Here is a 19,167-nt window from a genome sequence, read left to right on the forward strand (position 1 = left end):
GCCTAGGATATTTATTATATTGCTGGGTCATTATTCTAGCAATGACCGTGTTAGTAAGATGTTGGATTCGGAGAGGCTCTGCTTCTAACCATTTGGTGTAATATTGCTGAGGCGATACTAACCACTCATAACGTTTGGTGAGAGCTTGGTTATGAGTAAAATTGAGTCCCCGGACCAGGGTAGCATGTTTGAAAGTTGATAATATAGACGCATGGGGATGAATAATGCTTGCCTGAGTGCGGAATCTTCTGACGAATTCATGTACGCTCTCTTCAGGTTTTTGTGTAATTCCTATCAGGGCTTGAACCTTCTCTAGATGCTCAAATGATGGAGTGTCCTTTATTTCTTCTGAGTCGGACCTTTCTTTTGAGTCGGAGCTTTCTTCAACAGAGAAATGTGCAACTGAATATGTTGGAGTTACCTTTTCAGCATGAATCCATGTTCGTACAAGGATCATATCATATTCTGGGTAATCCCTAATTATGTGAAATTTGGTTTCTGCCCAAGTCGAGCCAGTTTTCATTTTGAGAATGATGTAACCATAAGCATCTCTGGAGACTCCTTCATGGTCTCTGATTGTGACGGGAGCATGAGTGGATTCTTGTCGAGTGATGCCTGCAGCTCTGAGAGTTTTCAAAGGGATGATATTGGAAGCAGTACCAACATCGACCAGTGCTCGCTTGAATTCATTTCCTTTCAGGTGCACTATGGTGAGAAGTCCCCAGTCATACATCTCTTTGTCAGTGACTGGAGGCTCAGGGTGTGTTTCTTGGATTGACAGTCGTTTCTCGGACAATATATGGTTCAGAGCCGAAAACATGTCCATCCTTTGAGCCTTTGACAGATACAACAATTCTAAAGCATGCTCGATCAATGATTGAACTGCTTCTTTGACTGGTGGTTCAGAGAACGTAAAGATTCGGATTGGGAGAGGATTATTGTGTACTCCTTCAGTCCCCAGTTCTCCTGAATCGACCTTTTCCTTGAATATGCTTTTCAGAGTTCTGCATCACTGGTCGGATGACTGACATACCTATGAAAGCAACAGTAACGCGGATTCTCCACTTCCTCGTCTGTCGGCTCTCTCTTGACGGGAGGTAAGTTGATCGCACCATCTTGGATCCAGACTTACAGTAACTTGATCACCTCTTCAATAAGAAAAGAAAAATCTGGTACTTCCTGATCATTATGCTGACGTTGAGCCGGCGCTTGTGAGTTTCGAGTTTGGTTGTCCTTGTTTGGTGCTTTCGTAGACGTTGGAGGAGCATTCTTATGTTGTTGCGCATCAGCTTTTCTTTTGATCCATTCGGCAACATTCATGGAAGGTTGAACATTGTATTGTTTGTTGATCAGGTGCATGGTTCTATTTCGAGTGTCTCGCGGCTCCTCGGCTTTGATGATTTATGTTCTTTCCAGTAAGGCTGGAGCGGTAGTTTCCGATCGCTTGGACGCTTCGTGATGTTCTGAAAAGGTTTGGAATCAGATATTTTCCAGCAAAGCTCTGTAAACGGGGATCATCCCGTTGATGCATAAGTCCACCAATTGTTGTTCGGTGACATTAGGGTCGTGACAATCCAAAGCTTGAGTTCTGAACCTCTTCACATATTCATTCGGGTGTTCAGTACTCTTCTGAGCCTTCCTTCATAAGTCAGAAAGAGTAATCTGCTCAGAGACGAAGAAGTATTTCCTGTAAAAGGCGTTAACCATTGCTCCCCAGTTAGCGATGCTCCCATGTGCAGTGTTGTTGTACCAGGTATATGCTCGGCCCGTTAGAGATTTTGAGAATTCTTTCAGACGGACAACATGCTTGTGTTCGTGCTCTCCTAGTGCCTCCAGCAATCGAGAAACATGTTCTCGAGCGTTCCCACTTCTGTTGTACAGTGTGAACGTTGGATAAGTGTAGCCTTTTGGGAGAGGGATTCTTTGTGTAGCAGCAGGATATGGCGGTTGATGACGATGGATAGATGGTTCCTTATATTTTCCTCGAGCTTCGATGAAGCGCTCCAGATCTTCGTGAGTGATAAAACCTGCAGACTCCTTCTCTGGTGGATTTTCTGCAGCTTTGCTGGCTTCATTATCATCCACCATATGGATTGCTGAAATTTCAGGATCTGTTTCTTTGGCTTTTCCTTTCTCCGACCCTTTCTTAGTTTTCTCTGAGATTTTGTCGATGAGAGTTTTAAGATAATTGCATAGTTCTTTCTGAGTATTGGCCATATCAGTTTGATTTTTGGCGAAAACTTCTTGAACCTTCATGAGATCAACTATGGTGGGAGGATTTTCTCTGAGTTCTTCGGGATGCCGGCTAAAGAGAGGATTGTCTCCAATGTTGGTTTGAGGAGGAGGAGTGGTATTACTAGTGTCGTTGTTGGGAGCAGGAGCAGTTTCTGGAGTACCGCCAGTGTTGCTAGTGCTAGCATCGTTTGTGTTTGTAACTAACCCAGACCTAAAACCAGCCATTTTGTGAAAGTTGAGATTCAAACCGAGAGATTAATCTCCCACTGTGGTCGCTAATCTGCAGATGGGAAAAAACGATTTGCCGTTTTTTTTAGGGAATTGAAGAGACGGACGTGTTGTCGAAACTCCTCACCCGAGCAAACTGCTCAACCTCACACAGATACAATGCAAAGGGAGTGCTTAGATTCGAGAGATCAATATGTAGGACTCCGATCTAAACCAAGTCAATGGTCGTTCCAGAGTCAATTCGGTCACAAAGAGGGAGATGGGTTGATCTGTAGGAGGGAAGCTGAGAATTATGTGGGATCAATGATGATCAAGGATTGTGGATGTGTTGAAGGTTTCTACAAGTTTTCTTTGAACTGTTGAGTTCAAAGTAAGTTATGGTCGATTGATGGAATTCTTGAGAGTGATGACTCGAAAATTGTCTTGTTTCAATCATGGATCCAGAGGTTTATTTATATTTTCAGAATAAACACATTGATCCATGTAAGTGTGACGGTTTCTTGAGTGAAAGAGTGGGAAAGTGGGAAATCGTGGTGAAACCAGTTCCAAGTCGTGCAGAGACTTGGTTAACCATCCACCCATTACTTTGCTAACTCCTTCAACCATTTGCACAACTTAATCACATTTCTCATCGTGGATGAATCCACGTACCGTAGGATGCCAGACCAAAACCCTAATCGATATCCCCTCATATGATGTGATTGATGTCTCACGAACGTGGATTCTGCAAAGCAGATGTGTATTTGATTATTCAGTTGTTGACTTGATTATACAATGAGTCTAAGTTTTGTTGAATTGAGCATGAGTGACGAATGCTCAGTGATTTATGGATTGAACATATGTGCAGTTCTTATGTTGATATTGCTCGTCTGAGCAAATACTGTAAATTCGAGCAACTGAGAAAGTATTGCTCGATTCAACGAATTACTGAATATTTATAGTTGGATCAATATTCGATCAACTGAGCAAGTACTGCTCAATTCGACGAATCACTGAATATTGATAAATTACTGAATATTGATAGTTGGATCAATATTCGAGCAACTGAGCAAGTATTGCTCAATTCGGTGGATTATTTATTAGTAACGTGACCCAATAAAATATTAATAAAGAGCAAGTATTGCTCAATTCGGCGGATTATTTATTAGTAACGTGACCAAGGTAGTCAATATTGGTTGTACAGGCTGATATTACAGGTTTTTATCGAATATCGGAAAATACCTATACGTTATCGAAAATATCGGCGATACAAAGACGACATGATATTATCGGTTGTACAGGACAGTACAGACCGATATATCGGTTTTACTTGTAAACCGATAATATCGGTTTCGTGAATAAATTTTTAATCAACATGCATCAAGTATTTACAGACAAGTACAATGTCAATGGAGAAGGTAAAAATCCCTAATATATTTATAATATAGAATCAATGACTATATGGTAGGATATAAGATGGAAACCATATTCCGATTGCAAGGCAGAGAAATATAAAAGATAAATATGAAAGATACCAAAACAGATTTACTGCAGAATGGGACAACAATCACAACATTGGCTAAGAGCTTCTCCAATGGCATGCATGTGGAGATAAATGTCAAAATCCACCTAGGATACACATCCATTTTTTCTAAAATCATCTCCAACCCTGACGTCTTAAACCAATGTATAGATGACTTTGGGTAGACATTGTCAAAGTGAATGTCTAGTTTTAGACATTCCCCTTGACATTGTCTACCATCCTAGTCAGCTTTTACTTAATTGAATTGACTTTAATATATTAATTAAATATTTTTAACTCTAATAAAATCTTAATTATGAAAAATAAAATTTTATTCTAATTAAAAAAAGATGTTACATGCAATACCGTTGGAGATGGATTTTTTTCTCTCCCTATTATTTAAGAAAAAAAGATTGAGAATGTCTTATTTATGTTGCCAAATAAGAAACACACACAATAACTATTGTAGAAACTCTAATAAACCACCTTGTATTTTGGAAATTTGAGATATGTGTATGATTCTTACTATTTTTTACTATGGTTTTATAATTATTTGAAACGGCAGTGCTATTCTCCACCTCCCTATTCTCCTCCCTACAATCTAAACCCCACATTAGGGGAATGGTGAACCGCACCTGAACGCGAATGCGAATCTCGATATAGATGTGTGGCTTAGATTATAGGGAGGTGAATAGGGAGGTGGAGAATAGGGAGCCAACTAGCATTTCGTAAAAACATATATTATCATTTGTATATGTGTATAGGACCCGACCGATACGATACCGATACGCGATATTAACTACCTTGAACGTGACCCAATAAAATATTAGTATACTACCAAACATTATACGATTAATCCAGATGTTGATTGCTGAATCAAAATAAATTTACTAGTGTTTGAACTCGCTCAGAATGGTGATTTGTGGAGCGTTTATTCGAAACCCTAATTTTTGATCAATTGTTCGTAAATTGATGAATTGCTGAAAATAGGTCATGAGTGAGGGAGAGACTGACCACATGGAATGATGGACGTCCATGTGGGGCCCAAGTGCTCGAGTGAGTGTGCACCAGGGTCCTTAGTTGGCCAGTTGGTGAAAGAATGACGATTAAATGTCGGTTTCATCATTTTTTGAAGTAGTGCTCGATTAAGCATTAGGTGATAAAACCTAATTATGGAAAAGTGAGGGACCAACCAAGAGGGAATGAAACCGGCCCTTGGTTGTAGTGGGACCAGCGGATGGTCGTTTGAGCAAATTCCAAGTTGGTTGGAAAGAGTTTGGACTCAATACGAGCAACTGAGCAAATTAGGTCAAAATCATAAGAATGTGTGGGGCCGGCTCTTTGCAAGCCTTAGGGCCGGCCATGGTCGGTCAAGGAAGCATGCCCGTGTCACATAATGCCGTGTATCAGTCCTGAGAGTTTTGATATTTTCTGATGTGCATTCGAGCAATTTTTTGGATTTTCAGAAGAGTTTGATCTTTGACTGAAATTCTCGATTTTGCTCGAATGAGCAAGTAGAATTTTGCTCATTTGATCAATATTAAAATAACAATAATATTTTAATATTTTTCAGTGAATATCCTAGTCGGTCATGTGACCATTTGACTTTTTGGCTTTTTCATGGTTTGAGCAATATTTGAGAAAATATGAAGAAACCAGGGTTTTTTGCTCAAACGGAGGAGTTTCATGAAACGAGGAAAATAATATTTGTGAAAATAAGGGATTGCAAGATGTAGGACCGGCCAAGGCTAGGGGATGGCCTGACGGCCAAGCATCCCGGTCCCACTACACCTTTCCCAATTTTTTATTATTTTTCATGAAACCGTGAAAATATGGAGAAACCATGAGTTTTGCTCAAACCAGGAAAGTTGACTGAATCAAGGAGTTTTCATGAGTTTATGAAGATAATCAAATAAGAAAAAATAATGGAAGAGGCATGGGACCGTCCACGGCTAGGGCATGACCGGCGGTCGGTAGGCCCGTTCCCTGGGCGCTTCTTTATTATTTTAATATTTTTATTTTCTCTCTCCTATTTTGTGTCAAATTCCTCCCTTGTCCATACTTTTGAATGCTCGTGCGTGCATTGTCGAGTACACTTGCACCATTTTCTTGGGGCTTACTCAGTGATGGTCCAGATGCCCGGTAATTGAGTATTTATTACTAATTTATGGAATTCAGTGGAGAATGGCTCATGAAACTGAGTAATAAAGGTGAGTAGTTATTTATTATCAATCCATAGGATCTGTTAGAGCATTGCTCGTTCGACCTCGCATGCGTTTCTATCTCAAGCATGTTTTTCAATATTAGTGATCAAAACTATAAGTCTTGATTTCTAGTCTATTATAGCTAAGTCTCGGACTAGGATAGAAAGTGTAATTGAGCTCAAGGACTTCATGGAGATTCATCATACAAGTAGAAGAAATACTCAAGGAACCGATGGAACTTCTCGACAAAAAGGTATGTGAAGACTTGAACTTATCTATCACTCAAAAGTCTATCTACTCTATCTCCTACTTCTTGAGACAAAAAGTCGTATGCTATATATATAGACTTTATTATACACATTTGGTATTTCGAGCCGAGTATACCTCGCCTATCTATATCTCGAAATATGTGTTGGTAGGCTTTTCGCTTCGATCAAGTTTATCTTTACCTAGTACGTTTCAATCATCTTGAAAATTGCTTTGATGATATATGGTGTAACAACTAAATAACGTCCTATAAGAATGCTTCAATGATTGGAATGAGAGTTTAGATTACATAACCAATGATGGACATAAATATTGTTGTGGAAACACATATGTGCATAATTCCTATTCCTTGAACCAAAGTTTGCGAACTTTGTTGTTCAAGAGAAACCGGTGGAATTGGCTTTGCCAAGTCCGCGAACTGACGGAAGTTCTCTTCCCGAGAATTTCTGCTGGAGTTTCAAATTCGTTTGCGTGAGTACAAGTCAGCGAACTGGAGAAAGTCTCCTTGCTGAGATTTTCTGCTGAATTTGGAAACTCTGCCCCGGTTGCCTTAATCCCACGAACTTGTTTGCGAACTTGAGTGGGTTATGATCTAAAGATGTGCTCTGAATATGAAACTTAAATTACTAAGGAATGCAGTATGCAAACCGTGGCCATAAAGTTCATGAGCCGATTCGTGTGAATCGAATCATCTTTGTTTCAATTGTGTCTTGTGTAGTACATGAGATTTCCTTGCAATTGAACAACTCTCTAACTAGTTCATCTTGAAGTCATTTGAACTAGTTATGGTAAAGAAAAACATGGTTTATATGAAATGCTCATATGGCTAACCATTTGGTTAACTATTGTTGAACCAACAATGTACACTTTTAGGTACGGTTACACAAACCTAGAAGCGTACATGTTAAGTGTGTGTAACAAGCTAAGTTTTCGATCTAACGGTTGAGAAATATTAGCTTGAATCTAAATCAGGTTTTCATCTAACGGTGGATATTGATTTCTTTGTAACCAAGGAAAAACCCTGATTTGAAAGACTATATAAAGGAGACATCTAGCCTTGTGCAAAAATAATCCCCACACCTTACGTGTGATACTAGTTTGCGTGCTAGAATCGTTTCTCCTTTAACCTTTGGTTTTCATCTTCTAAAACCAGGTTAACGACTTAAAAACTTCATTGGGATTGTGAAGCCAGACCGATACTACTTTATCGTAGTTGTCTGATCTGATCTTGCATCTTATATCGTACGAGTACAATCAGATTGATTGGCTTGAGATTGATATCTCCGATAGGAAAGATATAAAAAGTAATCACAAACATCTTCGTCTCATTTTTTATGATTCCACAATATCATGTTTCGCTACCATACGATTAAGATTGTTGTGAGGTGATTGATAACTCTAGGATGTTCTTCAGGAATATAAGACCGGATTATCAATTGGTTCCTGTTCACCTTGATTATTATCAAAATACGGAACAAAACCTTTAGGGTTTATCTGTGACAGACAGATTGATCCTTTGATAGATTTGTCTTTGTGAGACAGATTTGTTTATTGTCAAAGCCTGCGATTTTGGGTCGTAGAAACTCTTAGTTGTGGGTGAGATCATCTAAGGAATCAAGTGCGCAGTATCCTGCTGGGATCAGAGGCGTATGGAGTACAACTGTACCTTGGATCGGTGGAAGACTGATTGGGGTTCAACTACAGTCCAATCCAAAGTTGGATTGGAGTAGATTAGTGTCTGGAGCGGCTTAATACAGTGTGTGTTCAATCTGGACTAGGTCCCGGGGTTTTTCTGCATTTGCGGTTTCCTCGTTAACAAAATTTCTGGTGTCTGTGTTATTTAAATTTCCGCATTATATTATTTTATCTTTATAATCGAAATAATACAGGTTGTGTGTTAGATCATCAATTAGAATAATCCAACTTTTGGTTGTTGATTGTCATTGATTGATCCTTGGATATTGGCCTTTGGTACCATCCAAGTTATTCCTTGTTTTTGATTAAGGACTCACTGATTTCTATTAGCTTGAGTAAATCAAAACAAGAGAGAGATAGTAACTCCTTGAGATACTTCCACTTAGATTGAGTTTGACTGTCTAGTTGATTCTCTAGAAAGTATTTCAGAGTTAGTCCATACAGATTTCTAAGCGAAATATTGGGTGGTGTTGTTAGACCCCCGCTTTTTCAATTGGTATCAGAGCAGGCAAACACGTTAAATACCTTACAAGTATGTGTTTGTAGCAATCTGAGTCTGAGGACAGAATCTCTTACGCATACCAAGATTCCTCCTAAAGCTTTCAACTATCTCAGTTGTCTTTTGAATACCTCAAATGATTTCTCCTTAGTTGATTCTTCCGAATCCTGGGGTAGAAAGATTGTCTCATCTTGTGTTGATCACTCTTCCTCCAATGAGACATTGGACACAATGGCAAAAGCTGAATTGGAGCTCACCAGAATCGCAAAAAATGCGACCGAGTTTGTTGATCTTCAGAATCATGATCAACTCATCGATGAATTTGAAAATTCTATTGATCGAGAACGTGTACTCTATAACATTATTGAGTCATTCTCTAAGGATATTGAGAAACTTCTTCAAGAGAATAGTCTACAGAGTGAAAAGATTTGTGATATTGAAAAGATTATCAAAGAAGGCTCAATTAGAGAAAAACGTTTGATCAAGACACATTCATATGATCTTGACGAACTTCGTATTGAAAAAGAAAATCTAGATGCATCACTTTCACGAGCCCATGAACAGTGTATGACCTTGGAAAAGGAAAACTCTGTCTTAAGGAAAAATTCTTATATTCCAATTGTTCCTCTGACATACAGTACATGAAGAAATATCCTCCAAAAGAAGATTGTGTCGAGAAAAGTTTATATAACTTATAATCTTCTCACAGGGCTGTAAAGATATCGTCTATCGCGTCTTCTCCACGAACCTGTACTTTCTGTGGAAAAGGGAATCACTATGATATCCGTTGTTTTTCCAGGAAGAAACAAATCTCTAAACTTCGTAATTTTCTTCTTTCCACTGTCAATGAAATAAATAGTCAGTCGACTACTGCAGTGAACCTCATGCTCACAAGAAACCAGACAGCTTATAAAAATGATATCTTTCCTTGGAATCATTACAGGACTTCTGTGCATTCTAGTGGTTTAAATTCTTATGCTGCTAATGAAAGCATGACATGTGCTTATAAGAACGTTTCTGGTAAATCTAAGTCTAGAGTTTGGAAACCCATCTTGAAAAATCCTCCTGAACCGATTTCTAGAGGTCCTAGACTCAGTAATCAGAAAGCTCCTGCTTTTGAGCTTTCAGGAAGAGCTATGATAAATCTCCCTAAAAATGGAAACTACCATGGGAAGACAAGAAATGCTGAGATCAGATATCCAGGTGGAAATCACGACTATCCTCTCAATACCTATGGTGAGACTATGTCTCCCTCTGCTACCTAGTAGTAGAAGAGTTCCATTTTTGTATCTAACTTGAGAGACACAAGGATGATGTTTGAGAGATGCTCAAGTATTTAGCTAATTGTCATCTGTTGTGTGGTTTATGATGTGATCTCTTAGTATTTCTTTAATCACTGTGACCCTTCTGGTTGGGTTGATTTGGAAAGCAACATAGTATGCAGTTTTCCTGAGTGGGTCCAGTTTTTGGCGTATGGCTTAGTCCACGAACATCCATATCCCCCCAAGGAACTCTAAGGTTTCTATCTAGGGTGTACACTTGAGCATATATATATATCTTGTATATGCGTTCATTAATCTTCAGAAAGGAACCTAGTGGAAACTGTTCCCAAAGAAGAAGCTAACCCTACTATAGAGGATGATCTCAAAGGAAGTGATTCTGCTCAAGAGTTTATTCTGAAGAAGATGCTTGAAAGGAAAGAGTATAACTCTTGGATTGGAGAATCTTTCAAGGATTTAATTCTCGTTCAGAATGATGTAAAGAATGAACTTGCTAACCTTCAACTGCAGATAAACCAGCTTATTGATGGTCAAACAAAAATCCTTGGTACTCAGAACATCTTGATTAGGAATCAGGAGAAAGTTATTCTTGACTGCGCTAAGGCTCGACATTTTTCTCGTATTATTGATCGAAAAACTAATGTTCTCACTCATGAACATGGGGTCTCTACGGTCAAAAAGATCAAGGATATCAGTGATTCCTATCTCGATGGACCATTTCAGAGGTATGAAATTATCAAGGAAAACTGAGTTTTTGTTTTATTTTTGTTTCCTAGTATGTCTTCTTTTTGGCTTAGTTGGAAGAATAACTAGTGCTTTGAATAGCAACGATTGTGACTACACATAGCGATTATGTTTTTCATCTTTTATTTTTTAGATTTGGGGTTATTTTCTAAAAATATTAAAAAGATATTTTTGCAGTATTAATCTTTATGATTTTGTGATATTGCGATTTGTTATGGGATATTGGTGTTTACGTCCGTGAACTATGGTTGTCCCATACTTTGTCAAAAGTAAAGTCGTTTGTGATCGGCATTCACGTACTGGTAAAAGAATGAATGGACTTTTGACATATACAAAAATTAAGCCTATATTGTCAATTATTGATGGAAGATAGGTTAAAATCTTTTGTTTTCAAGGATTATGTCTATTATTATCGTTATGCAAATAGTGATGGAAGATAGAATGAATCCTTGTGTTTTCCACAGTATTGATCATCCTTGATCCATATATTATGTAATACTGTGAGGCTCTGTAATGTGTCTTATGTTGGGCACGATACAACAAAGTTGATTATTTTTGGCTTTGTTGGTTGTTCCGTAAGGTACTTTATGTTGAGCATTATGAACTAAATTAATCATCTTGTTTGGTTATTTAGTTATTGCTCCATAAGTTTACTTGTGCCGAGCAAAACAATTGACAATTAAATTGATTACTTTTGTAATTAGTTTAATTGTGTATTCCAATTAGATTAATTATGGGTTCTCTTGTAATTAGTCTAGTTGAGTATTCATATATTCCATAAGTTTCCTTGTGTTGAGTATATGAACGGCTATCCTAATCATTTTCTAATGGTTATGTTAGTCATATGTTCCGTAAGTTTTCTTATGTTGAGCATAATCAAATGAATTGATCACTTTGTGTTGAATTTGATTGAGTTTTGGATATAAAAATCATTCTTATGGTTTTGGTGTCCAATAAAAATCCTTTGTTTCTTTCGAAATTAAGGTAGTTCTTGTTGTTCTTTCGGGAATGACATCAAATGGGAGAGAGTTCTTTTGAACTTGTGCTTAATGGTCATATCTTGAGGGGTGTACGGATGTGGAATTTTAGAGGGGTTACCTTGTATCTTTAAACTCCTTGATGAATTCATTTATCTTCGGCTTTATGATTGCATCTAAATTAGTTGGTATGTATTTTTTTTCTTTTAGTCATGAAATGTCTCTTTCGGAAATTTCATTATGATCCCGTTCTTGTACCTTTGCCAATTTTATTGACAAAAAAGGGAGAGAATTAATATGTAGTTCACACTACAAATACATATGGCTTTCGGATCATTGTGTAAGAGGGAGTGGTTTCCATGTGAGATGGAGTATTGACTAAGGGGGAGTGATACATATCACCATAGTATTATTGTTGAAGTTGTGATGCAATTGGACTTTGACACTGTATAACAATGATCGAGACCGATGCTTTGTCATTGTTATAGCTATGGATCTTCAACAACGGTGATGCTAAACTTACAACCTTTGGGATCATTGGAGTACTTGTAAGTAACGAAGATTTCGAGGAATGTTGAAGATTAGACTATGGAATAGGAGCCACTGAGGTTTCTTTATCTTTTTTGTATTCCATGTGTATTGATAGTTTTGTCACTAAAATTGACAAAGGGGAGATTGTTAGAGCATTGCTCGGTCGACCTCGCATGCGTTGCTATCTCAAGCATGTTTGTGAATGTTAGTGATCAAAACTATAACTCTTGATTTCTAGTCTATTGTAGCTAAGTCTCAGACTAGGATAGAAAGTTTAGTTGAGCTCAAGGACTTCATGGAGATTCATCATACAAGTAGAAGAAATACTCAAGGAACCGGTGGAACTTCTCGACAAAAAGGTATGTGAAGACTTGAACTTATCTATCACTCAAAAGTCTATCTACTCTATCTCTGCTATATATATAGACTTTATTATACACATTTGGTATTTCGAGCCGAGTATACCTCGCCTATCTATATCTCGAAATATGTGTTGGTAAGCTTTTCGCTTCGATCAAGTTTATCTTTACCTAGTACGTTTCAATCATCTTGAAAATTTCTTTGACGAGAAATGGTGTAACAACTATATAACGTCCTCTAAGAATGTTTCAATGATTAGAATGAGAGTTCAAATTAAATAACCAATGATGGACATAAGTATTGTTGTTGAAACACATATGTGCATAAGTCCTATTCCTTGAACCAAAGTTTGCGAACTTTGTTGATCAAGAGAAACCGGTGGAATTGGCTTTTCCAAGTCCGCAAACTGACGGAAGTTCTCTTCCCGAGAATTTCTGCTGGAGTTTCAAATTCGTTTGCGTGAGTACAAGTCCGCGAACTGGCGAAAGTCTCCTTGCCGAGATTTTCTGCTGAGTTTGGAAACTCTGCTCGGTTGCCTTAAGTCCGCGAACTTGTTTACGAACTTGAGTGGGTTATGATCTAACGATGTGCTCTGAATATGAAACTTAAATTACTAAGGAATGCAGTATGCAAACCTTGGCTATAAAGTTCATGAGCCGATTCATGTGAATCGAATCATCTTTGTTTCAATTGTGTCTTGTGTAGTACATGAGATATCCTTGCAATTGAACAACTCTCTAACTAGTTTGTCTTGAAGTCATTTGAACTAGTTATGGTGAAGAAGAACATGGTTGATATGAAATGCTCATATGGCTAACCATTTGGTTAACTATTGTTGAACCAACAACGTACACGTTTGGTACCGTTACATAAACCTATAAGCGTACATGTCAAGTGTGTTTAACAAGCTAAGTTTTTGATCTAACGGTTGAGAAATATTAGCTTGAATCTAAATCAGGTTTTCATCTAACGGTGGATATTGATTGCTTTGTAACCAAGGCAAAACCCTGAATTGAAAGACTATATAAAGGAGACATCTAGCCTTGTGCAAAACTAATCCCCACACCTTATGTGTGATATTAGTTTTCGTGCTAGAGTCGTTTCTCCTTTAACCTTTGGTTTTCTTATTCTAAAACCAGGTTAACGACCTAAAGACTTCATTGGGATTGTGAAGCCAGACCGATACTACTTTATCGTAGTTGTGTGATATGATCTTGCATCTTCTATCGTCCGAGTACAATCATATTGATTGGCTTGAGATTGATATCTCTGATAGGCAAGAAATAAAAAGTAATCACAAACATCTTCGTCTCATTGTTTGTGATTCCACAACATCTTGTTTCGCTACCGTACGATTAAGATTGTTATGAGGTGATTGATAACTCTAGGATGTTCTTCGGGAGTATAAGACCGGATTATTAATTGGTTCCTGTTCACCTTGATTATTATCAAAAGACGGAACAAAACCTTTAGGGTTTATCCGTGAGAGACAAATTGATCCCTTGATAGACTTGTTTGTGTGAGACAGATTTTTTTATTATCAAAGTCTGTGATTTTGGGTCGTAGCAACTCTTAGTTGTGGGTGAGATCAGCTAAGGGAATCAAGTGCGCAGTATCCTCTTGGGATCAGAGGCGTAGGGAGTACAACTGTACCTTGGATCGGTGGGAGAGTGATTGGGGTTCAACTATAGTCCACTCCGAAGTTAGCCTGGAGTAGGCTAGTGTCTGTAGCGGCTTAATACTGTGTGTGATCGATCTGGACTAGGTCCCGGGGTTTTTCTGCATTTGCGGTTTCCTCGTTAACAAAATTTCTGGTGTCTGTGTTATTTAAATTTCCGCATTATATTGTTTTATCTTTGTAATTGAAATAATACCGGTTGTGTGTTAGATCATCAATTAGAATAATCCAACCTTTGGTTGTTGATTGTCATTGATTGATCCTTGGATATTGGTCTTTGGTACCATCCAAGTTATTCCTTGTGTTTGATTAAGGACTCGCTGATTTCTATTAGCTCGAGTAAATCAAAACAAGAGAGAGATATTAACTCCTTGAGATACTTCTACTTAGATTGAGTCTGACTATCTAGTTGATTCTCTAGAAAGTATTTCGGAGTTATTCCATACAGATTGCTAAGCAAAATATTGGGTGGTGTTGTTAGACCCCCGCTTTTTCAGGATCAGCCGTGGATTCGACCATGGATTCAGAATAAATAAAATGGGTATTACCGTTCTATGGGATCGTGGATTTGACCATAGAACCAGAGTAATAAAATGAGTGGTTACATTACCATCCTATGGGATCGTGGATTCGACCATAGAATCGGAGTAATAAAATTACCTATTACTATTCCATGAGATCAACTGTGGATTCGATCATGAAATCGGAATAATGAGATAAAATAATTATCTATGACCATTCCATGGGATCGGCCGTGGATTCATCCATGGAATCGGAGTAATGAGATAAAATAGATTATCTTCTAGGAATTCAGTTGTGAATGTCACAGTAGAATTAATACATTGTAGAAGGATATTAGCCAGTTAAAGCGTCATACCCGTTCTGAAAGGTGCATAGTCAGGGAACAACGAGTGTTGCCGACATCCTGAAGGAGTTTAGCCCTCTTAAAAATTATGTATGGAGAGCCGTCTGAATCTATACATGGTCTCTCTACATAGTCATGGAACAGTGAGTGTCACCGACGTCCTGAAGGCGTTTTTCCCTCTCAAAAAACAATTATGTAGGAGGACTGCCCAATCGTTCTTGTATGTAGAGGTGGGTCTCTCTATGTAGTCAGGGAACAACAAGTGTCACCGACGTCCTGAAGGCGTTTAAATTCTCAATCATACGGAGAACCGCCCAATTATGTTATTCTACATAGAGGTCATGATGAATGAGCAACATCGAACGCTCCGGGGAGGCCTTTCGTGTGACATTTGCATCATGACTCGTAAAATATGAATCGTCACATGCGTTCCTGAAGCCGTGTCAGAAACATGCAGTATCATGATTTTACGATTTTGACCTTTATTGAAAATCCACCATCAACGGTCCCAAAGAATATCAATGGTGCATTGAGTGCCAGGAGGAATGATCTCCCAGAAATTTCCATGACAATGGAAAAGGCAGAATAATTTTAGAAGATAAAAATCTCCAGGGAAAGCTGGATATAGATTTGAAGGGTTCTAAAAGTGATCCCTTTTATGATAATCCAAAGGTGAAACGCAAAAATATATGGAAAAAGAGGCAAACAAAGCCAAAAACTATAGATGGTGAAAAATCCATAGATACGGAAAAGTTTTTTTCAATCGCCTGTGGTCAGCAAGACATTGTTCACCTCAACACAACTTAATTGTGTTGGAAGTGTACCTTCACCAAGAAATGTTATAGTAAGAAAGATGGTGAGGAAGCACAAGAATTGAGGCGCACGTATCATGTTGGGTAAGATGTTGAATATTTGGTAAAGTCCTAGGATTCATGATTGGGTTCTTCTAAAAAGATATGTCTAAAAACTTGAGCAAGCTTTATGATTTCATTATTATATGCTTGATGCCTTGATTTATTATTACCAAAAACACTTGTTTTTGTTATTCGTACTCTTACTTTACGCTAAGTGTTTGATGGAAACCCGAGTATAATCATGATTAATTGTTTGAACACTTACTTGAAGTTAAAAACCCAATGTTTTGAAGACAATAATTATTATCTCTACCATGTTGAGCCAATGCTCCAAACAGATGAGTCCATGTTTAAGAGGTTACACAACCTTTTACTTGAATTGGTTTATGTCAAGAAAAACCCATTTTGGTTGTCATAATTGTTTTCTATGCACCTTAATTAAAAGTGTCAATATAGTTTTATTTGACTCAAGGTGTACCACATCGCGTGTGAGTCCAAATTTTAATGACTCGATGTGGGTATCAACACTTCTTATGCTCTTTGTAGAGTTCTCCCTGTTATCTGACTCCTACAAGAGACGAGAACAAGATCCATGAAATTTCTGCATAACAATCTAAGAAGGATATGCGCTAGATGATATATCTAATCATAATGTTGATATATAAACTTAGATTCTGGGTAGAACCAATGTAGTCAATCTGGCCGAAAATTCCGGTTTCGTCTCCCAAGGTAGCGAAATGCTTAATTCCTCCGAGACGGAATTTGGCCGGAATTGTCCGGAATTTTTGGTTGAATCTCGGATGACTCGGTCGGAATTAGCCGGAAACTTGGTTGAAGTTTTTAAAATTGGTATGGATCTACAGTTTGCTATTATTTTTTAAGACTTGTTTATATTTTAATAAATTGGTGGTATTTACACACAATTATGTGTGAAAAATGTTTAAATAACGCTTGATATACATACTATATGTATAACATTCAAAACGAATTTTAGGTAGTTACTCTGAGATTTCACCGAGAACCTCACCGAGAATCTCCCCGAGATAAAGTTGTCCTAGTGTCTCGGTCGAACCGGAATCCGGAATTAACTACATTGGGTAGAACTCTCAAGACATGATAATGATACATATTGCGGATACATCATCTACCATTAGTGAAGAGATAATAGCTCAAATGTGAAGTACTCATGATAGGTATATGTATTATTCATATTTACCTAACTTGATTTGTGTTTAAGTTCTTAAATTTACACGTTAGAAGAAACAAAGAAAGCCGATGATTTTTGTTTTTGGTGGCTTGAAATGAAGAAATTTCGAGTCAATCTTGTCTTGACAAAATATCTCGAAATATGATTCAAGCAATAGATGTTCAACGGTCCTTAACAATATTATTTCTATGAATTAATTTGTGGATCAATTTAAAATTTCCCAGGAAAATGAATGATCTGAAAACTGATCAAAATCCTATATAGCACCCACGGGTATATAAGAAATGTATTGGATCCAATTTCTAGGTTTCGTCGTAAACCTAACTGGTTACTTCCAATTATGTAAATCATTGGTTCAAACTGCACTCAAAGGTATGACATTTCCCATTGAGATAGGATGATGCAGGGCATATACATGTTCCTGAAGATTCCACATAGACGCTTAACTTTTACGTTTGCCTAGTTTATGTCTTTCCTTATTTTAGGACTCTTTTAGTTTTCCTTTTCGTTTTACGTTTTCTGGTTTAGTTATTTGCTTAAGCCTATATAAAGGCTAGTTTTGTTTTTGTGTTAGACACAGTTGATTAACAATCGATTATTATTAAAACTATCTTCTTCTTCCTCTATTTTCTCTGTTTCTTCTTCTTCTTGCTCAATTATTTTCTTTGTTTACCTTTAACAACTCTGCATGGCTTTTTTTTCCTTATACCTCATCAATTGGTATCATCCGCTTAGTTAGGTTTTTCATCTTTTACTAGATCTTGTTTTAATCGCTTCCGCAACGCTATTATCGGGAAAAAAAAAAAACAGAGAGATTTACCTCTATGGCTGGCAACGTTACTCAAGAAACTTTTGACACTGCTATTACCAAGCTTACCAATCTTATTACTACAATTACCACTGCTAGTAATGCTGGTATAACTAAAATTAATACAAATATTGCTACATCTTCAGATAACCTAACAAAGTTAGAGAAAACTTGCTTTAATCAGTTCCAAGTTCTGAAAAGAAGCTTGAAGATATTTATATGATTTTAGACAAGTTTGTAACTACTCTGATTGAAGATGAAGAAACTTTAAAGCTCCTGGATGAATCTAAAAAACCATCATCATCAAATAAGCTAGGCTTGTTGCATATAAGCTTAAAGGAGATGTTGTTGTTTGGTGGGAAAAATTATGTGAGGACAGAGTTAACTCTAACCTCCTATTCTCACTTGGGATCGAATGCGCAAGTTACTGCGAGCTAAATTTCTTCCTCTAAATTACAAACAACAATTATTTGTTAAACTTCAAAACTGTAAACAAGGAACACGGTTAGTCGATGAATACCTAGCAGAATTCTATAATCTTATTGCTCGTAATCAACTGCATGATTCATAGGAACAACCAGTAGCAAGATTTATAGAAGGATTGAATAATCTGATTCAATATGGAATGGTTCAACCAGTATTCACCATGGTTGAAGCTATCCAACAGGCGATTAAAGTTGAACATCGTCTTCTTCGTTCAGCTAAGATTTCTCAACCTAGACAAGGTCGTTATCAAGGTAATTACAGAACTAATACTTCATCTCCAGGTTATTATCAAGAAACTACTCCAATGTATTATTCAAAGTCTTCATATCAGGATGATGTTAACATGCATATCATCCACCAGACACTATCACACCTTATAATCACCTCCTTTGAATACTGCACCTATTTTTCCCACTCCAATGGAGATTCAAGCTGATCAACAGACTCAATTCCAACAAAATCGAGCTACTACTACTTCTGGAACTCGTTTTCCTCCCAGAAATCAACAACATTTTCCACCATAACAAAAGAACATTAATGTTTATGCCAAATTTCGGGGAGACAAGTGTAATAAATGTCAACAACCTGGTCACACTTCTAGTGAATATCGGAAACTCAATGCTTTTATTGGCGATACTCAGTTCATTAGTGAAGTCAATGATGATTATAATGAACTCGATGAAGAAGATTCACCTGCAACTCAAGATGAAGGCGATTTTATTGGTATGATTCGTCCACTTTTTCTTAC

The sequence above is a fragment of the Papaver somniferum genome, chromosome 7, assembly GCF_003573695.1.
Source record: "Papaver somniferum cultivar HN1 chromosome 7, ASM357369v1, whole genome shotgun sequence".
NCBI lineage: Eukaryota > Viridiplantae > Streptophyta > Magnoliopsida > Ranunculales > Papaveraceae > Papaver > Papaver somniferum.